The sequence below is a fragment of the Giraffa tippelskirchi genome, chromosome 12, assembly GCF_054371585.1.
Source record: "Giraffa tippelskirchi isolate mGirTip1 chromosome 12, T2T-mGirTip1v1.2.pri, whole genome shotgun sequence".
NCBI classification, from domain to species: Eukaryota; Metazoa; Chordata; class Mammalia; order Artiodactyla; family Giraffidae; genus Giraffa; species Giraffa tippelskirchi.
This window is the reverse complement of record NC_137286.1, coordinates 11,875,228-11,884,145: the sequence shown is the minus strand read 5'-3', so window position 1 is coordinate 11,884,145 and position 8,918 is coordinate 11,875,228. Positions and strand designations below refer to the sequence as shown.

The 8,918-nt window shown below is 47.1% G+C and overlaps 2 non-coding genes across 2 annotated transcripts; one reads left to right on the top strand and one right to left on the bottom strand.

Moving 5' to 3' along the window:
• Positions 1–308: 308 nt before the first annotated feature.
• On the top strand, positions 309–415 carry LOC145530637 (U6 spliceosomal RNA). Its single transcript, XR_014071953.1, has one exon. It is a non-coding gene; the product is annotated as a U6 spliceosomal RNA (small nuclear RNA).
• Positions 416–5,898: 5,483 nt separating this feature from the next.
• On the bottom strand, positions 5,899–5,971 carry TRNAK-UUU (transfer RNA lysine (anticodon UUU)). Its single transcript has one exon. It is a non-coding gene; the product is annotated as a tRNA-Lys (tRNA).
• Positions 5,972–8,918: the final 2,947 nt, after the last annotated feature.

Sequence of the window (8,918 nt, the reverse complement as noted above, 5' to 3'; positions counted from 1 at the left end):
AATGCCACCTGGGAAATAAGTACCTATAAGCAAGCTAAATGGGAGCCCAAATTGTAACAAGGAGGCTATTAGATGAGGGGGGGGCGGGGGGAGGAAGGCAAAGGGATTGATAGTATCTCAAGACATGCAGCTGGTCTATCCCCCTTTCCCTTGGTCAAGCTGAGAACATGGCAGAGCGGGGGAATTCTAGTGGTCAAGGAATTGTTACAAACAGGGGAGCAAGCAAGCACAGAAATGGAGTGAAGATAATGGGATCCAGTTGCTCACCACCAGAGAAGAGAGTAATGTCCTACTGGAAAAGAAGGACAGTGCTCACTTCAGCAGCACATACACTAAAACTGCAGCAATATAGAGAAAATTAGCACGGCCCCTGTGCAAGGATGATATGAAAGTTCAGGAAGCATTCCATATTTAAAAAGAAAATAAAAAAAAGAAAGACTAAATTTTGAGTGCTGAACTGGATTTAGAAATGCTGGTATAAATTCATGGCTTTTAAAAGGATGTATAGATGGAAGAGTTGGCATTAGATGTGTGTATTAACCTATACATGCCTACACACACATATATACATGTATATTGCCTAGTTTGGTCTGCTAGAAAGCCAAGAAGCAGTGTCCACTTGGTTATCAATAAGCATTCATAGCACATATGTCATGGTTTCTAATCACCATTCTCCACTAAACCGCTGAAACTCATTCAAATGAATAAGTCCAAGGCTAAGGCATGGAAATTACAAGAAGAGCCAGGAATATCTTGTGCCAAATGTTAGGATAAACTAAAAACAAACAAAATGATGTGTGTATATCAAAGTAACACAAGAGTCTACTGAGTCGGTACAAAGACAATTGTCACAAAGACAACTGTCAAACTAACAATAGTTAAAGTCAAAACAATTAAACATTTGTCTGGCTCTTTTTTGGATACCAAGAGGTCCTTATGGTTTACTAAGAATCTTAGTCTATTTGGCTGCTAAAACAAAATTACCATAGACTGAGTGTCCTGTAAACAACAGAAATCTATGTCTCACAGTTTTGGAGGTTGGGAAGTCCAAGATCAAGTTTCTTGCCAATTCTGTTTCTAGCAAGAACCTACTTTCTGCCTTCTCACTGTTTTCTCACATGATGGAAGGGGCAAGGGAGTTCTCTGAAGTCTGCTTTATAAGGACACTAATCCCATTCACGAAGGCTCTGTCCTCATGACCTAATCACCTCCCAAAGGCCCCACCTCCAAATGCCACCATATTGGAGTTAGCATTTAACATACAAATTTTAGGGATATACAGTCTAAGGCACTGAGTATTAGATAATGTATAGGTTTGGCTGCTATAACAAAACCCAAAGATTGACAATGGCTGAACAAACAAAAGTTTAATTCTCTTGCCCTTAAAAGTCTGAACTGGTACAGTGCCTCCCTCCAATAACTCATTAGGAACCCAGGCTCTTTCTGTCTTTTTTCTCTGCATCCTCAACACTCAGCTGCTACCTCAGGGGTCAGTATGGTTGCTCCGCCTTCTGCCAGCACATCCCCGTTCCAGCCAGAAGGACAGAAAAAATGAGGAAAGACGTGAGTATGTGTCCTCCCTTTAAGGATATGACCTAGAAATTGTACAAATCACTTCTGGTCACATCACATCCTCTAGAGAATACTGTCACCAGATCATGCCAATCTGCAAGGGAGTTTGGGGGAGAAAATGTAGTATTCAGCCAAGCAACTATGTTGCTAGGTAAAAATTACTTTACCATGTGAGAACGGGATAACATGGGGGACGATAAGCAGTCTCTGCCACTCTTACGAATAAATTCTTCGTTTGGCTTCAGTTAACAGAGTTGATTTCTATTGCATATGACCAACATGACAGAAATATAGGAAAGCAAGACACTAACTTTTGTTGACCAACTCCTGTGTCCCAGACACAACCTACAAATCATCTCTTTTCATCTTAGCAGTGACTCAGTCAAGTGGGGTTTGACAGGTGAGAAAACAGGCTCAGAGAGACAAAGTGACCTGCTCACGGTCAAAAGCCGTGAGTGACAGAGCTAGAATCTGAACGCAGGTCTCTGAGACCCAGACTTCAGGCTCTTCCCACGGTGCCACACTTGAGGCGCTCTTCCTTTGCCCAAGGCAGGCCCCCAGACCCCTGGTTGCTGAGAATACACCAGCCATAGAGATGCCTGATTTTCACCCTCCACGTGTGCCTTGGTCGGCATCTTCTCCCTTTAGCAGTGTTGACGCCAGCCTCAAAGGACACATATTTGTGCTTAGGCAGGGGGCTGTGTCTGTAGCGACAGCCTGATCTCATGATTAGAACTCAGTGCCAGGACACACCTCAGGTATCCCCCGGTCACTCATGTACTCCAAATAAGATGGTGACAGATGCTTCCCCGAGGAGCAGCCAGTGAAGCACAAGACTCAAAGTTAAACATAAGTGGGACTTCCCTGGTGGTTGGCCCAGTGGTTAAGACTCTGTACTCTCAATGTGGGGGGCTGGGGTTCGATCCCTGCCCAGGGAACTAGATCCCACAAGCCACAAGTAAGAGTTCTCATAATGCAATGAAGATCAAAGATGCTGTGTGCCACAGATAAGACACAGCACAGCCAAATAAATATTTTTTAAAACGTAAATATTAGTTTAAAAGAGCCGAAGGTGCTGCATAGAGCTATGTTTGGGGTAAATTGGGGCACTTGGGGTGTAGGAGTCAGGAAAGGCTTCAGAGAAAAGGGGCTTTCCTGGGGACTCAGTGGTAAAGAATCTGCCTGCCAGTGCAGGAGACATGGGTTCAATCCTTGGATCTGGGGTGACCCCACATTGCATGGAGCAAGTAAGCCCATGCACCACAACTACTGAGCCTGTGCTCTAGAGTTTAACAGCTGCAACTACTGAAGGTTTGCACCTTAGAGCCTGTGCTCTGCAACAAGAGAAGCCTGAGCACAACTTAAGAGAGGCCCTTGCCGTCCAAAAGTAGACAAAAATCTGTGTAGCAACGAAGACCCAGCATAGCCAAAAATAAATAAATAACCACACAAAACTTTTTTAAAAGGGAAAGAAGCTGTTTGGTTCATGAAGCCCTGAAACTATAGGCAGATTTTTGTGCATCCATATGCGTGCTTCCTCCAAAGCGAAGGTCTGTGATCCTTATCATATTCTCCAAATGGCTGACAGCTCATGGGGTAGAGACTTTGGGCTAGAGGTCGAGAAAGCTGAGGAGGCCAGGGTGCGGTGATGGGGTGGGGATGGAGTGGGCAGGAACGAGATGCGAGGAGGGCAAGGGCCACGGCTCAGAGGAACAGTCGGCCTTGCTGGGGAGCCTGGACTTCACTCCCAGGGCAATAGGCGATTATTGCCTAGGTGGGGTGTCTGTCTCATGCCTGGCCTATGTCACGTAGCCCTCAGAGCTCTGGATAGTCTCACAGTATCTCCTAGGCTCTGGGAGTACATGGAGACCCGGCTGGCCACAAACACCAGAGGAGGCTTCTCACAGGAGATGCATTGGGCCGCAGAGCCTGAGTAGGAACTTGTTCAGCAGAGCCTTTAGTCAGAAAGACTGGGCTGTACCTTGCAGAAGCCCCCTGGAATTATCTTCAACCCAGTGATGTGCTTGCTAATATTTAATAACCAGTTTTTATTACTGGGGGATGCTGATTTGTAGCATCTTCTGATTTCTATGGTGTGACTATTGCGGCTATGGCCTATGTCAAGTTCCCCAGGTGCTCCCATGGAGAAATATGTACGATTAGCTTTCAGGAGCCAGTGTGAACCAGCTCCAGCATGCCATTGCTTGAGCCCCATTTATTATAAGAATACAAGTGGGGGAGGGCAATCTAGGGATGGGAGAGTACTGGGTATAAGATAGGCTCAAGGATGTATCTGTAACACAGATACTACAGCCAATATCTTGTAATACTTGCAAATAGAAAGTAACCTTTAAAAGTGTATACAAATTTTTAAAATATATACGTGTGTCTCATGGGGATCAAGCCGGAGCTGCAGCCAGGTTCAGATTGGACAGGAAGCAGGAACTGCGGGCTTTTGCAAACTCGACTACCCTTCCCCTCGCTCTTCCTTCTCACTCTCCTACTGGGGCAAGACTGGCTTTCTCTGCTACCCAGTCCATGGATCAAAGAAATGCTACTGCCAACACTTTCCAGATTTCCAGGAACTTTGGGGCAAGGAAGCAGCCAGACTGAAGCTTGGCCTCTCTTAGCCCCATTTCAAGTTCCTTGGAGCCCATTGGCCCATCTTGGGTCAGGTGCTTGGCCCTGATCCAATCAGCTGTGATGAGAGGCAGAACGGTTGTTAGACCGAGATGTTGAGCAAGCCCTCTATGCTGTAACCATAAGGTGTTGGGGAAGGAGAAGTAACCAGAGAAAAAGAAAGCAAGCTCTAAGCAACCAACACCTTAGGTATCTTGTGGCAGAAAATGGGGGAAATTAATATGTTCATGCTGTCTCCTCTAGTCTTTTGAATTATCCACCCAGAGAGTTACTAATTCATTCATTTACTCATCTACGCATGCCTTCAGGATTAATTTGACATTTTTTGAATGTGTACTCTATACTAGAGAATATGTGGGCCTAAAAAGGAAGGGGAAGATAAACAAGGTTAGGTAACTGCCCCCCAAGAGTTTGCCATCTGGGAGTGAGACTGGTGTGTGCGTGTTAAGTCGCTTCAGTCGTGTCCAACTCTGCGACCCCATGGACTGTAGCCCTCCAGGCCTCTCTGTCCACGGGATTCTCCAGGCAAGAATAGTGGAATGGGTTGCCATGGCCTCCTCCCGGGGATCTCCTAGAGCCTGGGATCAAACCTGCGTCCCTTACATGTCCTGGGTTGGCAGGCGGGTTCTTTACCACTAGCACCACCATCCATAACACAAGCTTCACGGAAGGCTATTCAAGGTGCCCATCCCCCGAGCACCACATGGGCAAGCTGAGGCCAGCAGCCTCCGATGGCCCCAGTGAGCCTGGCTTCCTGACGTGGCAGGTAGTCAGGCCCTCAGGGGAGACCGCAGCCCTGTCAACAGCTTGACTACAACCTCATGAGAGACCCTGAGCCAGAATCACTCAGCTAAGCCACTCTCAGATCCGACCCTCACAAATGGAGGGAGATAATAAATACTTATTGTTTTAAGCTACAAAGATTTACGGTGATTTGTTACAATGTGATAGATGATCAGACCTCCCTGGTGGTAAAGAATCCGCCTGCCAATGCAGGAGACATAAGAGACACGTGTTCCATCCCTGGGTCAGGAAGATGCCCTGGAGGAGGGCATGGCAACCCACTCCACTGTTCTTCCCTGGATCATCTCATGAACAGAGGAGCCTCGAGGGCTACAGTCCATGGGGCTGCACAGAGTCGGACACGACTGAGGTAACAGACTAATGCAGGAGGTGATATTTGAGATGGATCTTAAAGGATGAACTCACCAAGCAGAGACAAAGTCATCCCGGCAATGCCATGTGCAAAGCGGTAGACAACAAAGCGCAGGGCGTGAATGGGGGACAGTCGCTTGGTGTGGCTGAACGTGAGTTGGCTGGGAGGGGGGCCCACTGGCTGTAAAGGTGGACCAGGCGGGGGAAGGCTGCGGTGTCAGTTTAGCCAGTGACTTCCAAACTGTTGTAGCACTAGGAACCCCTTCTTCAAATAAAATCTTATAGAAGAGGCCAAGCTGTAAAAACGGTAAAACGGAGCTCCCCTGGTTAGAGGTAGGTAGGGTAGGGGATGGAGCAGAAGAAGCTCTTGCCTTTCCTCCCCTGTTTCTATTTGCTTCTATACGCTTAGACCGGCTCTGGAAGGATACTAGGTGGAGTGCTGGCCTCCATGCAGGAACACAGTGGCTGAATGGCAGGGAGAATCTTTTTTTTTTTTTTCTTGGCTATGCCATGTGGCTTGTGGGGTATTAATTCCCCCACCAGGGATTGAACCTGGATTCCCTGCAGTAAAAGTGCTGAGTCCAAACCACTGGACTATGAAGGAATTACCAGGGAGAATCATTTTTTACTGTATTTTCTTTGGCATTATTTGAATTTTAAATTGTGTGCATTATTGTATATCCAGAGAAGTATGGATACATAGATATTGTATATCCAGAGAAGTATGGATATATAGGTGCTCATTGTACTATTATCTCTACTTTTCTGTACATTTGAACATTTTATAATAAAAAACAAAAAATTGGGAGACTTCCCTGGTGGCTCAGACAGTAAGGAATCTACCTGCAACGCAGGAGACCTAGGTTCAATCCCTAGGTCGAGAAGATACCCTGGAGAAGGGAATAGTTACCCACTCCAGTATTCTTGCCTGGAAAATTCCATGGACAAAGGAGCCTGGTGGGCTACAGTCCAGAAAAGTCCCTCTGGCTGCCCTGTGGAAAACTGTTAGGAGACTAAGAGTTAGGGAGGAGCCCAATCAATCCAGAGGCCACTCGGAAAGTTCTGGGTGTGTGAACTGGGACCCAAAGTAGAACATGTATTCCAGGAACACATCTGAGATGGAACAGCTCAAACCCTAAAGACCACTGTTGTAACAGATATTTATCAAACATGAGCATACACCAGTGTGTTGAGAAACAGGGTGTGTGAGACGGAGCTTAATCCCAGCTCAGCCACTCTCTACCTGACCTCTCCATGCCTCAGCTTTCTCATCTGTAAAATGGGATTACTAATTACCTCCTATTGAAGAAAATTTTTTAATATTTATTGGGCAACTATTTAGTTGCAGCAAACAGGATCTTTCACTGTGGTTCGATGATTCACGTGCCCCGCCCTCAGCATGTGGGATCTTAGTTCCCTGACCAGGGGTCCAACCCACATTCCCTGCATTGGAAGGCGGATTCTTAACCACTGGGCCATTAGGGAAGTACCCCCAAGTTTTTGTTTTTTGTTATAAATGTTCAAATGTACAGAAAAGTAGAGATAAGTGTAATGAACACCCATATACCACTATCCCAGATTTAACGGTCTTTAATATTTTGCCAAATTTGTTTCACTTGTCATCTAATTTAATTATTTAAAGTAAAGCATAGACATCATCAAATTTTACCTCTAAGTGATTTGTTATGCCAAAAAAATGACTTTTTTCTCCTACAGGAACCACAACATTATTATCATATCTCACAAAAGTAACAATAACTCTTTACATCATGTAATCCTCAGTTCATATTCAGATTGGCCTAAAGGTCACCAAAACGTCTTTTACTGATCTCTTTTTTCAAATTGGGTTCCCATCAAGGTCAATATACATTGTTCTCAGAGTCTTTCCATAAGGGTGAAATGAATCCATAATCATGAATTTCTTAGAGAGTTCCTGGGGTGGTAAGTGCCCTGTGAGTGTCGACACTTCTCAGCAAGCACCAGGGGCTGAGAACTGACTCCACAGGGCCACAGGCCTCATGGGGCTGCAGACACTGTGCTGCAGTGGAATAAGAGGGTCGAGAGACACAGCACTGAGGCCCAGAGGCTCTCATGGCGGAGGATGGTGACCCCGTGACTGAGCAGACGGCGCAAGGGAGCCTCTGGCTTGGTGTCTGGAAAGTCCTGGCTGACCTCTAGAAGGTGACTTCTCTAGGATGGTGTCTCCCCAAGGTGAAGGGGAGGATTTACCAGACTGAAAGCTTGTAGTGAATAAGGAGCCTCCAGGCTGCCTCTACCTGGGGTCCACAACTCTGCGTGACCTCAGCCCTTGGTGGTGGCGTGTCTGGGTCCCTGGGAAGCCTCCAATCTGAGAGCTTTAGGGCAGACAGGCCCTGATGCTGCCGTGGAGAATACAGATGACCACCAGTGCCAGCTTGGACCTCATGGTTGAGGCGGGGCCTGAGCTTTATTCAAGGTCCCTGACAGCAGAGGCTACTCTGGGGAGAGCCCGTTGTAGAAGTGAGCCTGTCCACCCCAGCTCTGGCCTCCCATCCTGACTGCTTGGGGACCTGACCACCCAAATCTCTTCTCCTCCTCCCTGGGTGTGTACTGGATGAAGGGGAGGGGGGTCATAGACTCCCTGCCATCTGCATCTGTGGGACTCCCCTCTCCAATGCCACAGCCCGTATGGTATTTTATGGGCCTCATCTTGCCCCTTCTGCCACGTTATCACTGCTCCTGAAACTTGAAAGGAGAGGATACCCAGAGAAAGATCTTGGTCCTTACCCACCACAGTGATTGGGTCAGAGGAAAACAGGTGACCCTACCTGGGCCCATCCAAGACCATGAGGGTCAATTCTGGACTCAGCCTGAAGCCAGGAGGTAAGAGAAGCACTCTTATGCATGAGAACAAGCAGGAGCTATAGGTGGCAACATTGCCTCCATTCAGAGACATCTTGAATAAGCAGAAAACTAAGGGGTTCCCTGGCAGTCCAGTGGTTAGGATACTGAGCTTCCACTGCAGGGGGCACAGGTTCCAACCCTTTGTAGGGAAACTAAGATCCGCGCTGTGTGGCCAAAAGGGAAAAAAAAAAAGACAACTAAAATGGAGAAAAGCAGGGCCTAGGGATGGAGCCAGTGGGATTTCTGATACATTGTTTAAGCACTGTGCTAACCAAAAGCCACTACACTTAATTTTTTCATGTATGCCAGCTAGAGGTAGCAAGGTAGCCTGGGTTCTCCAGAAAGCAGAGCCTGAGGGGAAGGCTTTGGCTACTAGTTCAAAAGGGAGTGAAATTCCAGAGAGTGGAAATCCTTGTCCCTCCACAGCAGAGGTGGGTGAGGAGGAAAACACTGTCAACGTGAGGGTACTTAATCTTCCAGGGCCATCCTCTCAAAAGCTACACAAATTTCACCTCAGGACGGTCCGTGGAGGGTAAAAGGGCAAGAATTGATTCACTTCTCCCACCTCCCGTTGGTCAGAGGTTTGCTAAACAACAGGGCATGAACACCCCTGCTGCCCCCCCTTCCAAGTTGCAGGGCTGTCCATTGGGCCAGGAGCTATTGGGACC